The sequence below is a fragment of the Dasypus novemcinctus genome, chromosome 16 (genome assembly GCF_030445035.2).
Source record: "Dasypus novemcinctus isolate mDasNov1 chromosome 16, mDasNov1.1.hap2, whole genome shotgun sequence".
Lineage (NCBI taxonomy): Eukaryota > Metazoa > Chordata > Mammalia > Cingulata > Dasypodidae > Dasypus > Dasypus novemcinctus.
Window position 1 is genome coordinate 50,337,159 of NC_080688.1, and position 20,971 is coordinate 50,358,129.

Genomic DNA, 20,971 nt, shown 5'->3' on the forward strand with positions numbered 1-20,971 from the left:
TTATTGCATGGTCTTTAGGCATCCAGTATTTTAGATGAGAAATCAGGCATCATTCTCATAGTTGTTCCCCTATATATAATATCTTCTTTCACTGCTTTTACGATTAACTCTTGACCTTTGGTTTCAGCAAATTAATTATAAAAAGCATCAGGGTGGTGTTCTTTGCATTTATCCTGCTTGGGTTTCACTGAGATTTTTTTTCATACATGGGCTGATATATTTCATCAGTTTTGGAAAATGCTCATCTATACTCTCTTCAGATATTTTTTCTACTCCATTCTCTCCTTCATAGCCTTCTGGCACTCCAATTACACATATACTAAGCTGTTAGATATTGTGCTACAGTCACATATTTTGTGTTCCATTTTCCTCTTTTTTTTTTCTCTTGTTTTTCAGTTTGGACAATTTTATTGCTCTTTCTTAAATTGACCTTTTATTCTGTTGGATGTAGTCTGTTTAGCCCACAGAATTAATCCTTCATTTATGATTTTGTAATTATCATTTTTATACTTTATATTTAGTTCTTTTTTATAGTGTCCATATCTCTGCTGAAGTTTCCCAGTTATTTTGCTTGTTTCCCACCTTTTCCATTTTATCTTTTGACATATTTATTTTTTAAAAATCTCCACCAATTCCAACATCGGGGCCATCTCTGAGTCTGCTTCTATTGCTTATTTTTCATTGACATTATAGGTCACATTTTTCTACATCGTGTGATTCATCATTCTTTTACTTGTATACTAGCCTTTGTGGGGACAAGCATAGTAGCAAATAGTATTTACTTCCAGAACAGGGCTCACCCCCCCCCTCTGTCAGGCTGTAATGAGTCCATGTGTGTGCGTCTGTGTGGCAAGGGACGGAGCTGACTCAACTGCAAATATACAAGCTCAGGGTCTGGGCTTTGTTCCGGTCTTGGCTAGATTCAGTTAATCATTGGCTTTAGCTGTTTTGAGGACAGGAATCAGACTTCTCCGTTAGCAGTCCTGGGAATGGCAATGCTCCAGTGAGGTCTCCACTCTTAAAGCCTAGCTGCCCATATTTCTGAACCACAGAAAATCTCTTCTTCCTTTATACTTAAGCCCTCAGCTGTCTAGGCAAGGACATTTCTCTCTACCCTGCTGCCCTACCCCCAGGCTTTGGAAAGCTGCAGCAGTGCAGGAGGATGTACCTGGAAGAAATCTCTCTTAGCTCTCCTGGCTTCCCTGTGTGAGCTACCCCCAAACACTCCAGTGAAGGCCTGCGGACAAGAATTGGCAGGTGGGTACAGATTCTCTCTGTGGATGCCTCAGGATTCTATGATACCAGCCCACTTGCAGCTGTTACAAGTGTGTGAACAATTGGGCTGGTTTCTCTTCCACACCCCCTCATCCGTGATGGGAATGCTGCTCCTTCCACTGTGTCCCAGGAGTGAGAACAGCCTTAGGATGCTCTCCAAGGATGGATTAATCCCTTTCTCAAAATGAATTGATTTAAGTTTGTTTGAGTTCTTAGCTCTCTGGTGAGTTTAAAAAATATATGATTTTGAGGCTTATTTGTTATTGAGGACAGAATCAATTTTGACAGGGAAGAGAAAGCATGGGAGGGTTCCCAGTTAGGATTTTTTTTTTAATAAAAAAGGACCAAACTTTATTGACAAACTGCTGCAGACATTTTGACATAAGTTTAAGCTATCTATTTAGGCAGATTTACACATGTAGCATTTAATCTTCAAGAACAAAATGGGAGGATGGTACAAATCCAGTTAAGACTCTAACATATATAGCAAAGTGGATTTTGATTCCTTTTTCATTCAGCTGCAGTGTCCCTTTTTATATCATGCTAGTGTTGGGACATACTTAACTAACTTGGGAACAGTTCAATACTGACAACCATCAACTTATGAAAATCACCGGTTTTTGGCTCCAGTGCCCAAGTGAGTTTTTCATACAGTGCAGAACCTCAGATAGACACAATACTTTGCTTTTTATCTTTTTAAATACTGAAAGTTTAGCTGTTAGCACTATTACTCAAAGACTGTTCTTGGCTAAAAAGCTCTGCATTTAAATTCAATTCAGGTGGCCAGTCCCTCTCTCTCAATCAGCCTCTTTAAAACCTATTCTCCCTTTAAATCTCTCTCAACACTGTATGTCTAGGGCTAGATTAAAAAACCCACGTAATGAAAAAGTCAGTTTCACAAACCTAATTTTGTTTTTGTTGTTTTTAAATCAATTAATGTTAAAAATTGCATCAACTATTTAATTTATGAGGATTTTTCATATTAAATTTTAACCTTAAGAGTCAACAGCCATGTACTTTTAAGGGAAACACTTTTAGAGAGTCTGAGCTCACTTTTGCATGGTGGCACCTACTGCTGTTAATATTTGTGATTTTAAATCTTAAATAGCCCTGAATTTTGAAATGTAGCCTAGTTTGGGATTCTGCAACTACAACTTTAGGGGATGACTCAAATCAAAACTAAGAGAAAGTTAGCAAGTCTTTATTTCAGAACCTTTCAGCAAGCAATGCCAGTTTTGAAACTAACAGGTATGTGGGTTTGTTTTTTTTTTATTCAACTTTTTATTATTATTATAAAAGGTACATTCTTCTGTTTATATTTAAACAACAAAGAAAAAAATCTATGCCCTTAAAAAATTAAATTGATATTTCTAAATCTATTTTAACTCCGTTTAAAAGACTACATACAGAAGCCAGAATGCAGAGTAAGAATGGAGTAAGGGGAGAAGAAGGGGACCACGAAGAAAAACACTTAGACAATTGTCTGCTGTGGGTAAAGCACCAGGAATCCTGGAAGATACAAGAAATCAGTTACAACTTTGCTCATCACTGACACTTTCCCCTCATGTTTGTGTTTAGTAATGTCCACATGGGTACTCTGTGTGCTCCTTCCCTGGCCTAGCTGCAGGGGCCTTCAGCGATGGCCTGGTCCTGTTCCAGTCGTCTTGGCCATTAGCTTCCTAAGAATCTTGAACCTCCCCATGTCCACAGTCATAATATTCTGAGTCCCCTTGGCTCTGGCTCTAATACCCTTTGAGGCTTTCATAACTCTGTTGGGCATATGTATCGTCATGTCCATGTTCTCATATGTTTCTGGTGCAGGAGGTGGAGGCCAAGGTATTCTCTGGATGCCTGTTGTCCGTGCTCTTGGTGCTGGAGCGCCCCTCTCAGGAGGTGGGGTGTCACTCCCCAAGTCACTGGGGTACCCCTGGTGATAGTTCCTCACACTGGTGTACTTTGCACCAGAGCCACGGCCCCTGGGAACGGGTCAGGGGGAGGTGCAGTTCCTCGGCCTCTCACTGGCACACCCCATCCACGAGTGGGCTCAGGTACTCCATTCAAGGAGGACAGCTCTAGAAATGGTTCCTGGCATATATCGTCCATTATATCTGGTACTAGAAACTTCTTGTCTTCCTTCATGGCAGGGGCCTTAAGAGCACCAGCCTCACATGGAGGTCCAAAGACTTCAATGAAAACATGCAGATCCATATTCAAGTGGGCATATTTGGGGTCCCCACCTGTGTGCCGACCTTCCTCCTTGGCTTTTTCTCTCATTGAGCCCCTTCCCAACACAGAGATCTTTGCACCAGTCTCTTCATGTAGTCTTTTGATTGTATTCCCTTTGGTCCAAGAATCTTCCCCACAAACTTAAAGTTAGGATACTGCTTGACAGGTATCAGTACCGGTTCTTTCAGCTTCATGTTCTTGTGAGAAAATAAATCTAAGTAATTTTCCTCATCATCCTTTTTTGAATCCCCTTTCTGAATCTTCTCAATCTCTGCCATCAGCAACTACATGGAATGAGTGAAGGATGGGTTGAGCAAGTCCTTCCTGGCCATGAGTTCAGGCAGGTACTTCTCCAGCTCCTTTTTTTTTTTTTTTAAAGATTTATTTATTTATTTTTAATTCCCCTCCCCCCCCCCCCCCCCCCCCCGGTTGTCTGTTCTCTGTGTCTATTTGCTGCGTCTTGTTTCTTTGTCCGCTTCTGTTGTCGTCAGAGGCACGGGAAGTGTGGGCGGCACCATTCCTGGGCAGGCTGCACTTCCTTTCACGCTGGGCGGCTCTCCTTACAGGGCGCACTCCTTGTGCGTGGGGCTCCCCTACGTGGGGAACACCCCTGCGTGGCGCGGCACTCCTTGCGTGCATCAGCACTGCGCATGGCCAGCTCCACACGGGTCAAGGAGGCCTGGGGTTTCAACCGCAGACCTCCCATGTGGTAGACGGATGCCCTAACCACTGGGCCAAGTCCGTTTCCCTTTCCAGCTCCATTTTGATGGAGGCAGTGGCTAAAGTGGGCATCAGCTGCAGCGGCTGTGTGGGGGGCGAGACCGGAGTGTCCCCCGCAATCAAGCATGCCAGGTGGTGTCCCTGCACTCATCTGAGGATACATGGTCATCGAGAATGGGACATGGCAAAGCAGAGGCCGAGCAGTGGTTGACGAGGTGGGAGAACAGGAGCGCCTGTGACCCCCAGTTAGTTTTAAAGCCCTGAGGTGTTGATATGAGAGCAGCGTGGCAGCATGGCTTGTCCATAATATTTGCAGGAGCTGGGGCAGTAGTACAAGTAAAGACACAGAAACTCTATGTCTAAATATTTAGAAGCTACAAATCAAGTTTACAAACCAGTCAATCTAACATGTTTTCCCCTACCTTAACAAATGTGTCTTTACAATGATTTCAAAGGCCAAGTTCAAATTGAAATTCTCAAATTCTTGTGAATTCCAGGTACATTCATTGCAATAGATGAACACATTTTGGAGCATCGCCACACAGCATGGATTATAGTTTACACTCTCTCCCACTCAATTCTGTAGGTTATGGCAGGATATATAATAGCCTGTGTCTGTTATTGCAATGTCATTCAGGACAATTCCAAGTCCTGAAAATGTCCCCATATTACACCTCCTTTTCCCTCTCCCTGCCTTTAGCACCTCCAGTGGCCACTATCTCCATATCAACAATATAATTTCTTCCATTGATAGAATCACAAAAATCTATAGTAGAATACTGTAAGTCCAATCTAGTCCATTTTTTATTCCCCAATCTTGAGGATTCTGGGATGGTGATACCCACTCCACCTCTAATTGAGAGGGGGCCTTGATCCCATATGGCTGATGGATGGGACTTTCTTGCTTGTAGTTGTAGACTCAGTTCCTTGGTGTGGTGGTTGTCCATCCTTGCCTCCTTGTTAGTTGTCCTAGGTGAGTTCCATGAACTAGAAAGCGGGTGTTGCAACTCCACTGAGGCTCAGGGCCCAGCTGGCTCATGGACAGCCCAAAGATTCAAGTCTCTTGGACATACACCTACCAACTACAGCACCAACTATAGGTTCAAATAGAAGGAACAGAGGAGACATATGTAGAGAAGTCACAACTGAGTCCAATTCTGTCACACTTGGGATCATAAACTCCAAAGTAGGGCCCACAGGCATGGCACTAGACTCTGGAACTATCTGCCATGACCATAGGACCTGGGTGTCTCCAGAGCCCCCAGGAGCCCTACTATTTAACTATTTGGCAGTCTATGAGGTCCTACTGAGACATGCATAGGCGTTACCTCTGGGATGAACTCCCTACTCACTTTGAAGTCTCTTAGCCATATAAACTCACTTGTCTTTACCTTCTCCCCCTTTTATTCAAGGTCTTTTTCCAGTTGCATTACTGGTTGGTACTTGGTAGTAATCCCCTCGTGCCAGGGAAGCTCATCCTCAGGAGTCATGTCCCATGCTGGGGGGAAGGTAATACATTTTTTTGCTGAGTTCGGCTTAGACAGAGGCCACATTTGAGCAACATGGAGGCACCCTACAATGCTAAGCTAAGTTGCAATTTCAAAAGCAAATGCTCATAAGCATAGTCATCAATATTAATGGCCCATTAATGGACCATCCTTCTTCACTAGTCATTGCCCCTGTACTTGGGGGATTGTTATTATTCTTTTAGAGAATGTGGCAGAGCTCCCCAGGATGGGAATTCAGTATTCTTTTGGTTATTGTGTGAATCTCTATCCACTGTGACAATGCCCCATGAATATTTAGACACATTTATATACCTTATATGTATGCCCAGGTGAACTTCCTTCCATGTATCTCCCATCACTGACACCCCACACCAGTGATCCTCCCCTGCCACAGTTATAACCCTTCTATGATTCAAAACTTCTTCAAAGTTGAAGCCAAGAATATCACCAAATACAATTAACAGGAAAATGAAGTAATAATGATCAGTTTAAACATAAGAAATAAAATACATAATAATTTAGAAAAAACTAAAACTAAAATTAAATTAAATTGGGATATTAAAAAAATATTTTTTAAATTTTTTTTTGATGTTTTGCCTTTTATCACTATAATATCTGTTGTCCTGTATGTACAGTGACATTTTCTACCATTTCTTCCCCAGTATCTTACTTAGGTCACAGTGAAGTCACATGCAGAATATAGGGGACTCCCATATACCCAGCATCCTTCCCCTTTTCCCCCTTCTCATATTAATAATCTTTTTATATGTGGATGGTACATTTATTATTATTATAACTGATGTACAAATATTGAAGCATAGCTGACAGCCATGGTCAATGGTTTCCATTATGGTTTACATTTTAGACCATATAAGATGTGTACATTAGAGGCAGGTCCACTCTTGGGAAGATAGACCTAGTGCCAGTGTCAGGGCCATTGAGACAGGAAATTCCTGGATCCCAAGTACCCAGAGCAGGATATAGAGGGGGGGGTCACTGTTTCTTCCTCTAATTCAATTCTGTGGAGAGAGGCCCAGCCAGAGGAGGAATAGAGCTGCAGGGCCCTGCAAAGTGTGAGGCTCAGGGCAGGGTCCTGTTGAACGAAGGATAAGAGTAGAATTATGTATTTTGGAGATAGGTGATCAAGCTATATGTAAAGAGGGCGAATGTAGAAAGAAAATAAAGGATACTAAGGATGACCTTTGACTCTTTGTCCAGGACCAACTCTTATAGCTATAGAAAAACAAGGTGTAAACATCTCATCTCTAAGAGTAGTTAGTAGTTATAATATTGATGTGATCCTCTTGAAAAAATAGGGTATGATATATATTCTGGAAAGCTGAAGTTTCCAGATTGACATGCTGAAAGGAACAGAATTAGTGCATAAAATGATTCAAGGCAAAGTTTGCCTTAAATAACAAAATACACAAATTTGGCCCAATGGAAATGACATGAAATTTAAAAGGGAAATGATTTCACCATCAAATTTTACATTGCCTTCCAACCAAAAGCAACCACAAAATGACTCCAATGTAAATTTTAAGAAGGTAGAATTTACTTGATTTGACTTGGTTATGGTTTTATTGATAGTTTAGGCAGAAGTTCAGTTACAAATGAAATTTAGTTTCACTTTTTAAGATTCGTAGTCTTAAAGGATATGACTTAATACATATGGAGGGATTATTTATAATTATACATATTCATGCACTTAATGCCACAGATACATTGAAACTTTTAATACAAGGGGCCACAACTAACTTCAGAATTAAAAGATATCTTTCTCTTAATTGAATGTTATACCCCACTGTATCTAATATAATTATATACCTTATTGGGATTCTTTCATTTTAACATTGGTTATTCGTGTGGAGAAATTCAAGATGTTATGTTGCTCCCCCGACATACCTCCTCCCTACTGAATTTGGTGGGATCATTTGGAGAAACGTTTGAAAATTTGTTCCCTTTGTACAGCAATGTTAAATTATGAAGACAGAGAATTGCAGTTAAGATGGTGGATGGAGCACAAGCTTAAACTCTACCCCCTCCCTCCCAAACAAACCCTACACTAATCATAAATAAACAAAAAATATTCACTGGAATAAAGAAAATGGGAGAGAATACATCAGCAGACAGACAGATATTGACACAGGTTTTGGGAAATGGAAAGGGGATGCATGAGTGATACTTGACTTAGCTGAGCAGAGACGTAGAAACCCAAGTGCCTTTAGAGAAGAAGGCAACAAGTACAAATGGAGACTACTTAGAGAAGCCTGAAAAGTCTCAAGAACTGGAAGGAAAAGGAACTGGATGCTACTGAAGACATGTAGGGCTGAAAACAGGACTGGTCGAAAGTCTTAATAAGAGCAATGGCCTCCCAACTTCCCTCCTCAACCCTGCGCAACCAGGCAACTACTCTTCCTACTCCCTGCTAGAAGTGATGAGGCGGAGGCTTGTTATTCTCTGGCATACTTTAACTAGAGAGGCTACAAACTCAGGAGTATTGGAAAGGGTGGTGGGTAGGAGTGAGGTGTGCAGCTGAAATCTGGGAAATTAAGTGGAAATCTGTATGCTGAATAGTGGCAAATCTCCCCACAAGTCTTCTTAGCCAGCTTCACTCCTGGAACATTGGCCACCAGACTTGTACCTCCTTGGCAGAACACTGGAGGGAGTCTACTCTGGAGGGTCTCACTGCCCAAGGAAGATAAATCTAGTTACTCTTAAGGGCATTTCAGTTTCACTTTCAGGGCTCCAAATTTGACTAATTCTCTTATGGTAACGTCCTATGTCCTATGTCCTATGTCCACTGACAATGTCAGTCCCTGATTAGCTTTTTAGTCACTCTTAAACATGAGCAGGCAGCAAAGGAATACCAGATATTTAAGAAAGTCTCTAACATAAAAGATATCAAAACAAAAAAAATAAGAATTTAAAGGGAAGAAAAACTGTGGGAAAAGGACGAAAACTTTAAAAGCTGAAATTTATATTCTCATAGATATTAAAAAAGATATTGTGTCCATGAAACAAAGCATGGTGCCATGAAAACAAACAACTAGAGACAAATAGAATTCTTATATATTAAAAAATATGTTAGCAAAAATATTCAACAGAAAGAATTAAAGAGTTCTTCCTGAGAAGAGATGATAGATAGAAGATGAATAGGAGAGAAAAGATAATAAAATTAGCGGATCAGTCTAAGGGGTCCAACATAGAACTAAAAGGAGTTTCAAAATGAAAGAACAAAGGAAAGAGAGATCAGAAATTAATTGCTAAAGAAATACAATAAAATTTTCCAGAACAGGGAGATATGAGTAAAAATCCCTTGAATTTCAAACAGAGTAAATGGAAGCAAAAGTATCTATCCCAAGGTACAGTGTTATGAGAATTTTAGGACATCAGGGTTAAAGAAGAAATAAATGTTTGCTGAGAGAAAAAAAAGAAACAAACAAAAATAGATTGAATAAAATAGATCAGGAAACAGAATGACTTCTCAATAGCAACTCTAGAAACTAAAAGACTATGTGGAAGTTACTGGAAATTTATGACAGAAAAGTTGTGGATCAGAAAGACAGACACCTAAAGATGTGTCAAACCACTCCTATACAGGTGTCAGGATTCCTAGCCAAAGCACAACTCACACAGGCTCTGGTGGAAAGATGTTTTGTTTATAAAGAGAGAAGATTTAGGTCAAAAAGCATTTTTAACTCCTGTTATTACATGTAGACAGGGATATTCTGCTGGTCCGAGTTGAACCTTTTATTCAAGGTCATTTTCTAGTTACGTTATCAGCTGGTACTTGGTAGTGATCCCTTGGCACCAGGGAGGCTCATCCCTGGGAGTCATGTCCCATGCTGGGGGGAAGGCAATGCATTTGCATGCTGAGTTTGGCTTCAAGACTGGCCACATTTGAGCAACACAGAGGCTCTCAGGAGGTAACTCTTAGGTACACTGCTGCTCTAGGCCTTGTTCTTATTTCAGGTGCACAGGCTCACAAGCATAGTCATTAGTATCAGGGGCTCATTGTTGGATCTTCATTCCTTTTTGGTCTTTGCTGTTGCAATTGGGGGATTGTTGCTGTTCCTTTAGGGACTGTGATAGAGCTCCCCTGGCTAGGAACTCAGCACTCCCTCAGTTGTTGTTTTTAATTGTTTCCACTATGAAAATAGCCAAACATTTTTATGTACCCTGGATATATGCTCTGTAGAACTCCCTGTCAACCATATGTCCCCTGTCAATAACATCCCACACCAGTATTCCTCCGCTGCCATTGTTGAACCACTCTGTGATCCAAAACTTCCTGAAAAGTGAACCCCAATATATTGCCAGGTTCCCTTAATAGTAAAATGGAATATAGCGATGAGTTTAAAGGTTAGATATAGAATACATATTAATTTGGAAAAATTCTACATCCTGTCTTTTTCTTTTCTTTTTTCTAATTATTAAGCTTATCTTCGCAAGAGTTTTAGATCACAGTAATTCATATATACAATATACAGTACTCCCACATATCCAATATAAAACCTTTTCCCTTCCACAGCAATAAACTTTTAACATATTCATACCATATTTACTGAAACTGATGTACAGATATTGAGACAATAGGTTTCAAACAAGGTAACATTTGTGTTTACATTGTGGTTTATACTTTAGGGGGAAATGGAAAGGACAAATTAGTTTCTATGGCTGTGAGTCTCTAAAAAAGAGCCTGGAGGTTATCAGAGGGGTTGCCCTTATGCACACCTCAGCAGAGTCTCAGAGACAGATAAAGTAGATACAACCCCAGGTATTGGTTCTTCTGAGGGCTACAGAGACCCACAGGTTTTATGGTCATGGCAGATGGAGTTCACTGCCGTGTCAGTTGGCCCTTCTTTGGAGTTGGTGTTTCTGTGTAATGGAGCTGGACTCAGATGTGATCTCTTTTCACAAGCCTTTCCTGTTACTTTACCAGAATTGTAGTTGGGGCTGGGGTTTAAGATATATCTAGGGGATCTGAATCTCTGGACTGACCATGTGATAGCCAGGCCCTGAGCCTCAACAGACTTCAGCTCCTACACTCTGGTTTATTGGATGTACCCCACTCAGCTAACATGGAGTTGAAGAATGTCAGCCACCACACCATGGAGCCAAGAGTGCCTACAACTGAAAGCAGGAGGATTGCATCCAGCATCCATGTGGAATCTAAGACCCCTCTTGACATAGATGTGGAATGGACACAACCAATCCAAGGTCCACAGGATGGAGGAATAGAGTAAGGATTAGAGTGGACTTACTGATATTCTTTTCATGAACTATTGTGATTAGTAATCGAAGAAAATGTGGCATTGCTGTGGAAAAAGTGGCCATGGTATCTGCTGGGTGTGGGGAATGGAAGGAAGAGATGAGATGTGGAGGCATTTTCAGGACTTGGAGTTGTCCTGGGTGGTGCAGGGACAGTTACTGGACATTGTAGATCCTCACATGGCCCACTGGATGGAACGTGGGAGAGTGTGGGCTATGATGTGGACCATTGACCATGAGGTACAGTGATGCTCAGAGATGTATTCACCAAATGCAATGAATATGTTATGATAATGGAGGACAATGTTGCTATGGGGGGAGTAGTGGGGTGAGGGGGGTGGGGGGCACATGGGGACCTCATATTTTTTTAATGTAATATTTTAAAAAATGAATTAAAAAATAAATTAATTTAAAAATATATATATAGAGAGAGAGAGAAGAGACAGGGCAAGATCAGCTTTGCTAGTGAGCGCGGGCTCCGCTTAGTCAGGGGGTCTCAATCCCTGGCCTAAGCAGGGAGATATTGTTTTGTGCTGCTGCAGTGGAGAAACCCTGCTCCCTCCCTGCCAGGGAGAGATATACCACTGGGGTGTGAGCTGGATATTGTAAAACTTGCCCATCAGGAGTCAGTCTCTAGTGAATGTTTACATTGGCTCGGAACAATAGGGGAAGGAATGTACCGGCAGTCCCCTTATCTACTGGAGGATTGGGTTTTATCCCACCAGAATGACACACTTGGTCTAGAGCAGAGGTTGTAGGTCCCAGGGAGAGGCAGCAGGCCTGCTAGGACTGCCCCCTGCCACAAAAGTACATCTAAACAATGAGTTCTGCATTTAGCCAAGCTACAAATTAAGTGTAAGAAGAGAATAAAGACATCTTCAAGCATTTAAATTCTCCAAAAATTTACTTCAAGCCTTCTTTCTCAGGAAGCTAAGAGAGTATTTGTTCCTCTCACCCATCCATGGGGGGCTTGTCAAGAAAGAGGAGAAAGAATGCAGGGAGTGGGACCCAGCACAAAAGAGAGGTAAAGAGCAGTCTCAGGATTACAGGAGAGGAGACAGGTTGCCACAAAAAGGAGTCAGGGTTGGGGTGCAAGTGCTGATAAAGTAACTGCTATGTTTGACTATGTTCGGAAGAATTTTACCTATCCACTGGAGAGTTTTAGAAAATGTAATGTTGGGCACATAGAAAATTAAGCAAATAAAAAAAGACCTAACCATAATACCAATGTCAGATAAAAAGAAAAGCATGTAAAAGAAAGGAAATGTAACCAGAAATCCCCATGCAGCTCACGTGAACAATATGTACATATCCAAAATAATGGAAACACCAATAGTATTTAACCTAAAATTGTTCTGTAACAAAATTAGGAGTATTAAGGAAAAGGAAGTGTGTGTGTGGGTGTGGGTATGAGAGAAAGAAAGAGGGAGAGAGAGAGGGACAGAGAGATGGAATCATAGTGCAAGCACTGGTGGAAATGTGTTTGAGGGCAAAATTCGTAACTTCCGTAGTAGGAGGCAATTAGATAATATGAACATTTGAAAAATAAAAATAAAAAATAGCTGTATGAGAGTATCATTTAAGATTATGGTGGAATCATCATAATTAACAGTTAAAAGTTGAAGATAGTTACCTCTGTGATTCAGGGGTGGGGAGGGATGGGACAGAAAACATTCATTTAAGCCTTAACAGTTCTATGTGACTCTTAAAAATAGGTGAATGGAATTTTTATATATAAATATATTTTTTTAAATAGTAGAAGCGTAGAGCTCAGTGGTTTTCCAGCTGTGCTTCTTGGTTTCCTGAAGGTTTCCCAGAGTCCCTGCAGGGTCTACCTAATGGAAATGGGCAGGACTACAGGCTTGACACCTGAGTTTCTGCTAAAGGAGCTATGCTTTTTCACTTCTGTGGTTCAGTGACTATTTCCTTTGAACAAAGAGTGCCACAGCAAAACAAGGGGTTTGAAAACCACTAATTAACCATGTGTTCACTTGAGTAAGCTGGATATAACTACTAGACTTGATCAAGTTTAGTTCTGTCCTGTCATTTTTTTAATCACTCTTAATAGTATTGTTCTATGTCTAAGTCTCAATAAACCTTAAGAAACTTGACTAGAAGCAGTTTTTCACCTTGACTTTCAAATATGGTTTATGAATTTGATTATGATATATTAATTATGTGCATCTCATTTGATCTTTGTAAGAACTCTTTGAAGTGAGTATTATCATTCTGATTTTAAGAATGAGGAAATTGTAACCACGGAAGTTTTGACCTGTCTTAGCTTGCATGGTTAACCAGGATTAAAGCCAAAAAAGAGAATCTGTATGTTCAGAGTACTGACCCATTTGAGCCAAATACCTCTTAGTAAAAAAGTTAATTTTTATAAAAAATGTGCATCCAACTAAAAAGATTCTAAATGGCATGTTTAAGATGACCTGCTGGTCCCAGTTTGCTCAAGACTTTCCTGGTTTTAGTACTGAAAGTCCTACATCCCGGGAAACCCCTCAATCCCAGGCAAACCAGGACAGAGGGCTACCCTACATACAGTGGTCAACCCAAAAGATGGTAATAGGTACACATCCTGGAAACTGAGAGGGAAATAGAAACAAAATGCAAACAGAGGAAAAGGATCAAGAAAGTTTATTAAGGCAAGGTTGAAAATGATTTCTTCCTCATATCAAAGAAAACTGATGTTAACAAAAACAGTAAAACAATTAACATTAACTTTAAAAAAATATTTATGTAAGTAAATAAAACTGGATTTATAATCAATATCCAAGGAAACATACAAATTTGACACTACCAGAGCTTGAAAAGTATAGACCTTTCTTGAATGAGTGTTTCATGAGAAGAAATTTTTAAAAAAAACAAACAAAAAAACCACACAGCACTTTCTAAACCTCTTTTATTGACCTGTCTCCTCAAAGTCCACCTCATCAGAGTAGCCTTTCCCAGTCTGGCCCCCACTCTAGTGTGTCTGATTCTGCCCTGACCCCTCCCCCTTTTCATCATTTTCACCATTTTCTTTTATCACCCAGTATAGCAGTTTGATGTTGTTTATGAATTCCAAAATTATATATTGGATTGTGTTTGTAAACTGGTCTATTCCTCTGGGCATATTAGATTGTATTAGATTTAGAGGTTTCACTTTTACTTTATTAAATCAAGGTTAGGGCTTTTATTTGACCACGTCATTAGGATGTGCAGGGTTGAGTTCCCACCCCGTTGGTGGGGATAAAATAGACTCTTGCACAGGACTAAGTACATGGAGAAGGAGAACACAGAGGAAGAGGGAAAGCTCATTAGACCTGGCAGAGGCCCAGGGAAGAGAGATGAACCCAATAGCCTACAGCTGGCCTTCTGAAGAGACCAGAGCAGCTGAGCCTGGAAAGAAACGATCCTCAGGGAGAAAGACTAGTCCTATGCCAGACTACAGCTGAGATCAGAAGCTGGGCCCACAGAGCCTTAATAGAAAAAAAGCAGGCTGGACCCTCACATATATATAGCCTGCCATCTTGCTCCAACACATGGCCAATGACTTTGGGTGAAGAAAATAGCTCTTATGGTACCTTGAGTTGGACTTTTTAGGGCCTTATGACTGTAAGCATCTGCCCCAAATAAATACCCTGTATAAAAGCCAACAGAGGGAAGTGGATGTGGCTCAGGCGACTGAGCTCCTGTCTACCACATGAGAGGTCTGTGGTTCAGTTCACGGTACCTCCTAAAAAAGACAGCAAACTGGCACAAAAAGATGACTCAGCAAGAGACACAAGAAGAAATTCATAATGAAAGACACAACACCACAGGGAGCAGAGGTTCCTGGTGCCTCCTAAAGAAAACAAGCAAGACAGTGAGCTGATGCACTGGGCAAGTGTAGCAAGCTGACACAAGGTAACACAAGACACAGGAAGGAAAAACAATGAGAGATACAACAAAGCAGAGAACGTAGGTGGCTCAAGTGATTAGGTGCCTCCCTCCCATATTGGAGGTCCCGGGTTCAGTTCCCTGTGCTTCCTAAACAAACAAAGAAGACAGCAGACACAGTAAGTGCAAACGACAAGGGGGTGGGGAGAAACAAATAAATAAATAGTAAAACTTAAAAAAAAAAAAGAGAAGCCAACAGAGTTCTGGTACTTTGCATCAGCATCCCTTTGGCTGACAAATACACCCTTCTTCATTCTTAAAATTAACTTAAGCACCCCTAAGCTTCTCTGTGTCCCTTCCTACATTAGAGAATCTCTATTCCCTGTCCACTCCCTCTAACCCTTACTCTCTGTACACCATTACAGGAGAGGCCCAGAGGAGAGGAATAGAATTGTCCCTTCAAAGGCAAGGAAGAGGATGAATAAATGAAGAAAAGCTACTTGAATATTGTGTGTGTGTATTATCAAGGTAAAATAACCTCATTACAGTAAATTTAACAAAATTTGGGTTAAGATCTTTAAAAAGAACCCACAAATCATTTTGATAGGATTCCTTCTAGATTTTCTCTTTCCCTCTAGTGTCTACAGATGTTCGAATATATTTTAAATTATGGTACATGTACATTTTTATATTAGGATTTTTCATCTAGCCCATTTCATTGTGTTGTCATCAAAGCTTATCACTGATCTTAGTTTTTCTCTATTATATGTTATAATTAGCAAATATGTGCTTATGGCCCTTTCCATGATTAAAATTATTTTTATTGGACAGACATCCAGAATGGATGTCCATTTCATCTAGTTTCTAAAATTGATTGGCATTTAAAAGAATTAAACATAGCATGTTGCTGTTGTGAATCCTTTTCATATCTATTTTTAGAGTCCCTTTAGTTCCAATATTTCTTATGTATATTATCTTTACATTTTCTTCAGCTACATTTATTTTTGTTACTTTTCAAACAACTACTACTTGAATTTATTAAACTTTTCTTTTTTATTTAAGTCCCCCTCCCTTCCTGAGATGGCTCCCTAGTCTGCTCATTGTTTTTGTGTGCTGTCTGCTTGTTGTCTACTCAATGTTTTTGATCATTGTCTGCTAGTTGTCTGCTTGTTATTGGGGTTTTTTACTCATTGTTTTTTTTTTTCGCGATGTCTGCTCATTGTCTAGTCATTGTTTGTCTTCTTTAGGAGGCACCAGGAACCAAACCTGAGACCTCTCATGTGGGAGACAGCACCCAGCTGCCTGAGCCACATTGCTCCCTTCCTTTTTAATTAACTTTTACTGCTCCCCCAATACAATTTTACATAATAATATATGCTTTTAAAAATAAATGATATGCAAAAGGCAAAAAAATCATCTGCAAAATCATAACCCTTAGAATACTTACAATCCCAGTATCTCAAGGGCCACAGGAAGGAAAAATGATGAGGCATGTTTGCCTTGCAGTGATCAGGTTCACTATGTTCAATGTGCCTACTACAGCACATTCAAAAAACAATATTTTTAAATAATTAATTTTTATCCTGCACCATTCCTTTAAGAAACCATTATTAATTGCCAACTTCATGTGAGATATGAGCAAGAAGCTCTGGGAAACCCAAAAAAAATTATCCTTACCCTTAATCAGTGTGTCACCTTACATATTCTATCAGCATAAATGACTACAAATCAAGGCATTTTCAGATAAGTGTCCCAGCAAAAGGGTAATGAATAAGAGAATCTCAAGGAAGGAGTTTACCAAATAATGAACAGAGTATACTGTCCTGTACCAGTAGATATAAAACTGCACAGGATTATTCTGCAAACACAGAAGATTTCCAGTTTAAATTTTCCATCAGACTCCCAGAAGAAGGAAGCTGTCCCAGCAGGCCACCTCAAACAGCCAAGGGAAGAAGGTGTCCCATCAGATGTGTCCACCCCTGCATGTCATTTTTGCTACCAACATTCACCATCCACAAAACTGGTGCTAACACTCTATTTCTGGAGAATGCACAGATTAACTGTCTGTTCATGATAAATCAAGGGTAGCTGATTTGCCTGTTACAAGCCCAGTTTTCTTTGGAAGCAAGCCCTGAAAGCTATTTTTCTGATCAAATCCTAACTCTCATGTGAAAGAGCAAAACAACATTTATTCATGATAAAGACTGAGCTCTAGCCATTATAAATTTTATCAATTGCCTCATGAAGGTTAGGGGAAAAAAGAAAAGAAAAAAATTCCCATTGTGCTCATTTAACCTTGAGTCTGGACTAATACTGTTAGTGCTGTTTCAAACTGTTCTGGAATTTTCATGATTGGCACAGGACATCAGGAAGCTGAGGATGTATTTGATTGATGAATGCTGTGCTATAAGGAATAGCCAGTAACAATTCAGTAAGGAAAATTGTTATAGTTTATGTGTGAAATATTAGAAGGACCTAGGATTTCCTTTTTTTCCCCTCTACTTTTCTTATAAGCCAGCAACATCAGCAGAAATTATCTGAACAAATATTCATCATGTTAATAATTAGATTCAATCACATATGCGAAAATGTATAATTTTGGGGGGCTTTAATAAAGGTGTTCAGTACTTAATATATACTCCATTTAGTCTTTCGCTGATGAAGAAAAATACAAATGTTTTTTTTTTCAGAAAAAATCAATCAAACCAATACAAAATATATTTATTTAAAATGTGTGTCAACATATAATCATTTCTCGAAGGTTAAAAGATCCACTTTTACAACAGCAGTTTTTCAGTTCCAGCCTTGCTTGAGTGTTAGAAATAAGCTAGTACTCTCTCAATGACACAATGTTAGTGAATCGTGTGGCTGAATGTGAACCAGATGGCCGGATTCCAACTCCTTCCACTCCTCTTAGTTCACATGAGTTTTGATACCATCCATATCCTTAGGGTGGAGTGTTTTGAAAGAGAAGAGAAACATGGGCAGAAATGGATGCTTTTGGGCTGTTACTTTTCTACATTTATGAAGTCATATGAATGCCACCGTCTAATAGCATTGCATATAGCCTACCATTTTCCTAAGATAATAAACTTTGGGGTAAAGAGTAAGGAAAGTTTCTTCTTCCTTGTTTCCTCCTTTTAAACTTTATTTAAAAAGACATCTGGTAATAAAGCTAGGTGAAGTAGCAAGCAACCTGGTAGAACACCAATCTATATGGGGCATCAAAATACCATGGAAAGAAATTAGAAATATGAGACCAGTTAGTCACGTTTTCACCTGTGGTTCCTTAAAATGGTCTTTCTCTAGATGTACTAAAAGATAACCTAGAAGAGAAGTTTGCAAACCAACTATGAACAAACAGAGGGCTGTGTTTTTGGAGTCAAACTTCAGTATTTTTGAGATGTCCATACAAGTTACAAGGAGCAGCTGCAAGCCACTCCAGCACTCTGAACCCAGCCAGCTGACGGTAGCCCAAAATTGGCAGCCACAACCAACTGAAATTTAAAAACCCCAAAATGTTTGGCACAGTGGTTTGTCTGTTTATTGAAATTATAAATCCTTTATCAGGCCTTTCAAGAAGTTGCCTGGTTTTGAAAACTGCATGCAATAAATTCACTATTTTGAACATAAAGAGGTAAATGATTCTCAGCAGCAGCAGATCATTTGGTCCCAACAACCACTAAGTAAATGTTAAACACATTTTTATCAGTGGTGTTTCAAAGGGGCCCCACTTTATTAATCCTTGCCAGATCCTGTTTGATGAAATACATTTCTTTTCCTCATTTACTTAATCTCCCCTCAATGTAATAGATACTTTATCTTTCCCAGTCCTCCCGAAGTTTTGCAAGATGGTCCTGAAAAAGAAGCATTAGACAAGGGAGTCAGAATTGGTCTTTGCACCCTTTCCTCCTGAAGGCTGCTATACAAGGCAATTGAATCCGTTTTCCACAGTTTTTGTAATAGGACTTTCCACATACTTCCTATAAGCAAGTTTTTCTCTCAGAAGAGCCACAGATTGAACAGTTGCCCTCCTGAATATTGGCAAATAGGCAGAGTGGCTGTGTTTCTTACTCTAAAGGGTCCCAACTTATTTACAAAGATTCATTCAACTTTTAAAAAAAGTGATTTGCCTTTTTTTTTTTTAACCTTAGCCATAGCCTTTTTGGGAAGAAATACATGTAGATATTAAAACTTACATGCTGTATTACAACAGATATATCATGCCCCAGATTTGCTAAATTCTCCACAAAATTTTAAAAATCTAGGAAACTTAAGTGTTCGCTTGTGTGTACCTGAGAAGTTATTTATGCTGAGCAACAGAACAAACTTGAGCTGCCTTGCTTTCTGCTTCCAGGAATGCCAATCAGAGAACATTCTTTTTCGGGCAGCCAAGTTTGGAAGTCAGTTGGTTTCTGGCAGTAAGTAGGGGGAGGGGATGACAGAGGGATAAGCACAGCAAGTCCTTGGGCTGATCTTAGTTTCCAAGGGTTTCTGTAATAGCCGTCAATGAAAGCATCTCCTTTCACCCACGCAGAGACAGGTAAAAAGACAGCTGAGTAAATCAGCATTAGATAGAACAGCGGAAGCTTAGTCAGAGGGAGGAGGGGTTGAAGGGAGGGCGTTTGAATGCTTGCCATTGGTGAGCTTACCAAAGGCATCTGCCAGTGGGACTTCAATGGAATGTGAAACCAAATCATTTTCAAGTTAAAGATAGACACCAGAATCTAGAAGCTGGATTTTAAACTCCTGTCTCTCCCTAGAATTTCAGGGATTTCTGTTATCTCTCGTAAAATTGTAAAATAACTATTTGGTTAAAGTTTGTTCCTTAAGTGAATGTGCTAAAGATTCACATGTTCTGGATGTACTGGAGTTAAAAGAATTTAAGAAATCATGGTGTGCAGACTCTATGGTAAGTGAAAAGATTGGTTTTAAGGTACATTGCTTCTCTCTGGAGGTTACTGTTGATGTTTGTGTGTGTGTGTGAATGAAAAAATGATCATGAAGATTTTTCAGTAGGTTAGCTTTCTTTCTTGAGCTAGTTGGTGTTTTTATATTTTGTGCAGTTGAAAAACAGTTTATCTTAGTTTTAAAACTTACATTCCACATCTGCAACTTCACTTTTACCCTTATTTAATTTTCCTCTATTAATTCCTCCCTTAAACTCCCAGAGTTTAATGAGTTGCAAAACAGTAGTTCTGTGTGGCAAAACTTACCGTTATGCCATGGGATGAAACTGTATTATTGCGAGGTAGAGGTTAGTTTTCCTTGCATGGCATGATGGCATGTCCTAATTTTTAAAAAGGAAAAAAAAAGAAGAGGGAAAGAAAACAAGGTGGTCTGAAAATGTATAAAAGGTCTTTAGAAGATATTCTGCTTTTTAAAAAAACAACTAATAAAATGAGAGGCAATTCCCACTGAAGAAAGCAGTTTATTAATAGAAGTTATTTTTTGGTGTCACCTCATTAATTCCGAGCAGGTTCCCCTCCTTCAAAAAAAAGCTGATATTTGCTAAGTGAATGGAGGCGTCTCATTATACAGAGCCTGAGTGGAGGGGGGAAAGGAAGAATTGTCTGATTTGCTATTGCCAAGCTGTGTTTTAAGTATTTAGGACCTTTTTTCTTTAAAAGAAAGAATGACAAACTTAAGTTCTCTTCATGTTTTGACCATGTATAGGTTTTGTTTCTTGTTTTGTCAAATGACCTCTCGGATCTGCTCTTAGAGACATCTTTTCCAAACTTGCACAGCATTCCTTCTGAATAAATACTCTCCATAAGAGTCACAGAGTACATGGTGTGAATTGGAAATTCTCCTTTATATGGGGAAAATAAATCTGCTGATGTTCTTATTACAGAGTGTGGAGCTAAACAGTTGTTAAAACGCAAATGCTCCAGTTTTGCTCTGTTAAACAGACCAAATTCTAATGAACTAAGTTGGTTAAACTAGGTTTGAGCAATGAATATCTTCATATGGATCTTTCACTCAACTTTGCCAAGAATGAAAAATACATTGTGTTATTCTCCTTAAATGGAAAATGGGCATTATATTGAGATTGTCACCTGATTTTACAAATACTGAATAATCTGGCAAAGGCAAAAAAACGC

The 20,971-nt window shown here is 39.6% G+C and overlaps 1 protein-coding gene and 1 pseudogene across 46 annotated transcripts in view; one reads left to right on the forward strand and one right to left on the reverse strand.

Moving 5' to 3' along the window:
- Positions 1-20,971, forward strand: part of DTNA (dystrobrevin alpha) — a 418,043-nt gene that overhangs the window by 108,416 nt on the left and 288,656 nt on the right. For 9 of the 46 annotated variants that reach the window (XM_058277110.2, XM_071208615.1, XM_058277122.2 and 6 more), the window contains exon 2: positions 15,293-15,395. The exons of 9 other annotated variants lie outside the window; for them this stretch is intronic. The gene's annotated coding sequence lies outside the window, so the exon portion shown is untranslated. Of the gene's footprint in view, positions 1-15,292; positions 15,396-19,287; positions 19,411-19,492; positions 19,780-20,971 lie in introns of those variants that run through there. 28 more of the 46 variants (XM_012527551.4, XM_071208613.1, XM_012527548.4 and 25 more) reach the window with 14 other exon arrangements.
- Positions 2,850-20,971, reverse strand: part of LOC101437883 (KH domain-containing, RNA-binding, signal transduction-associated protein 1 pseudogene) — a 102,269-nt pseudogene continuing 84,147 nt past the window's right edge.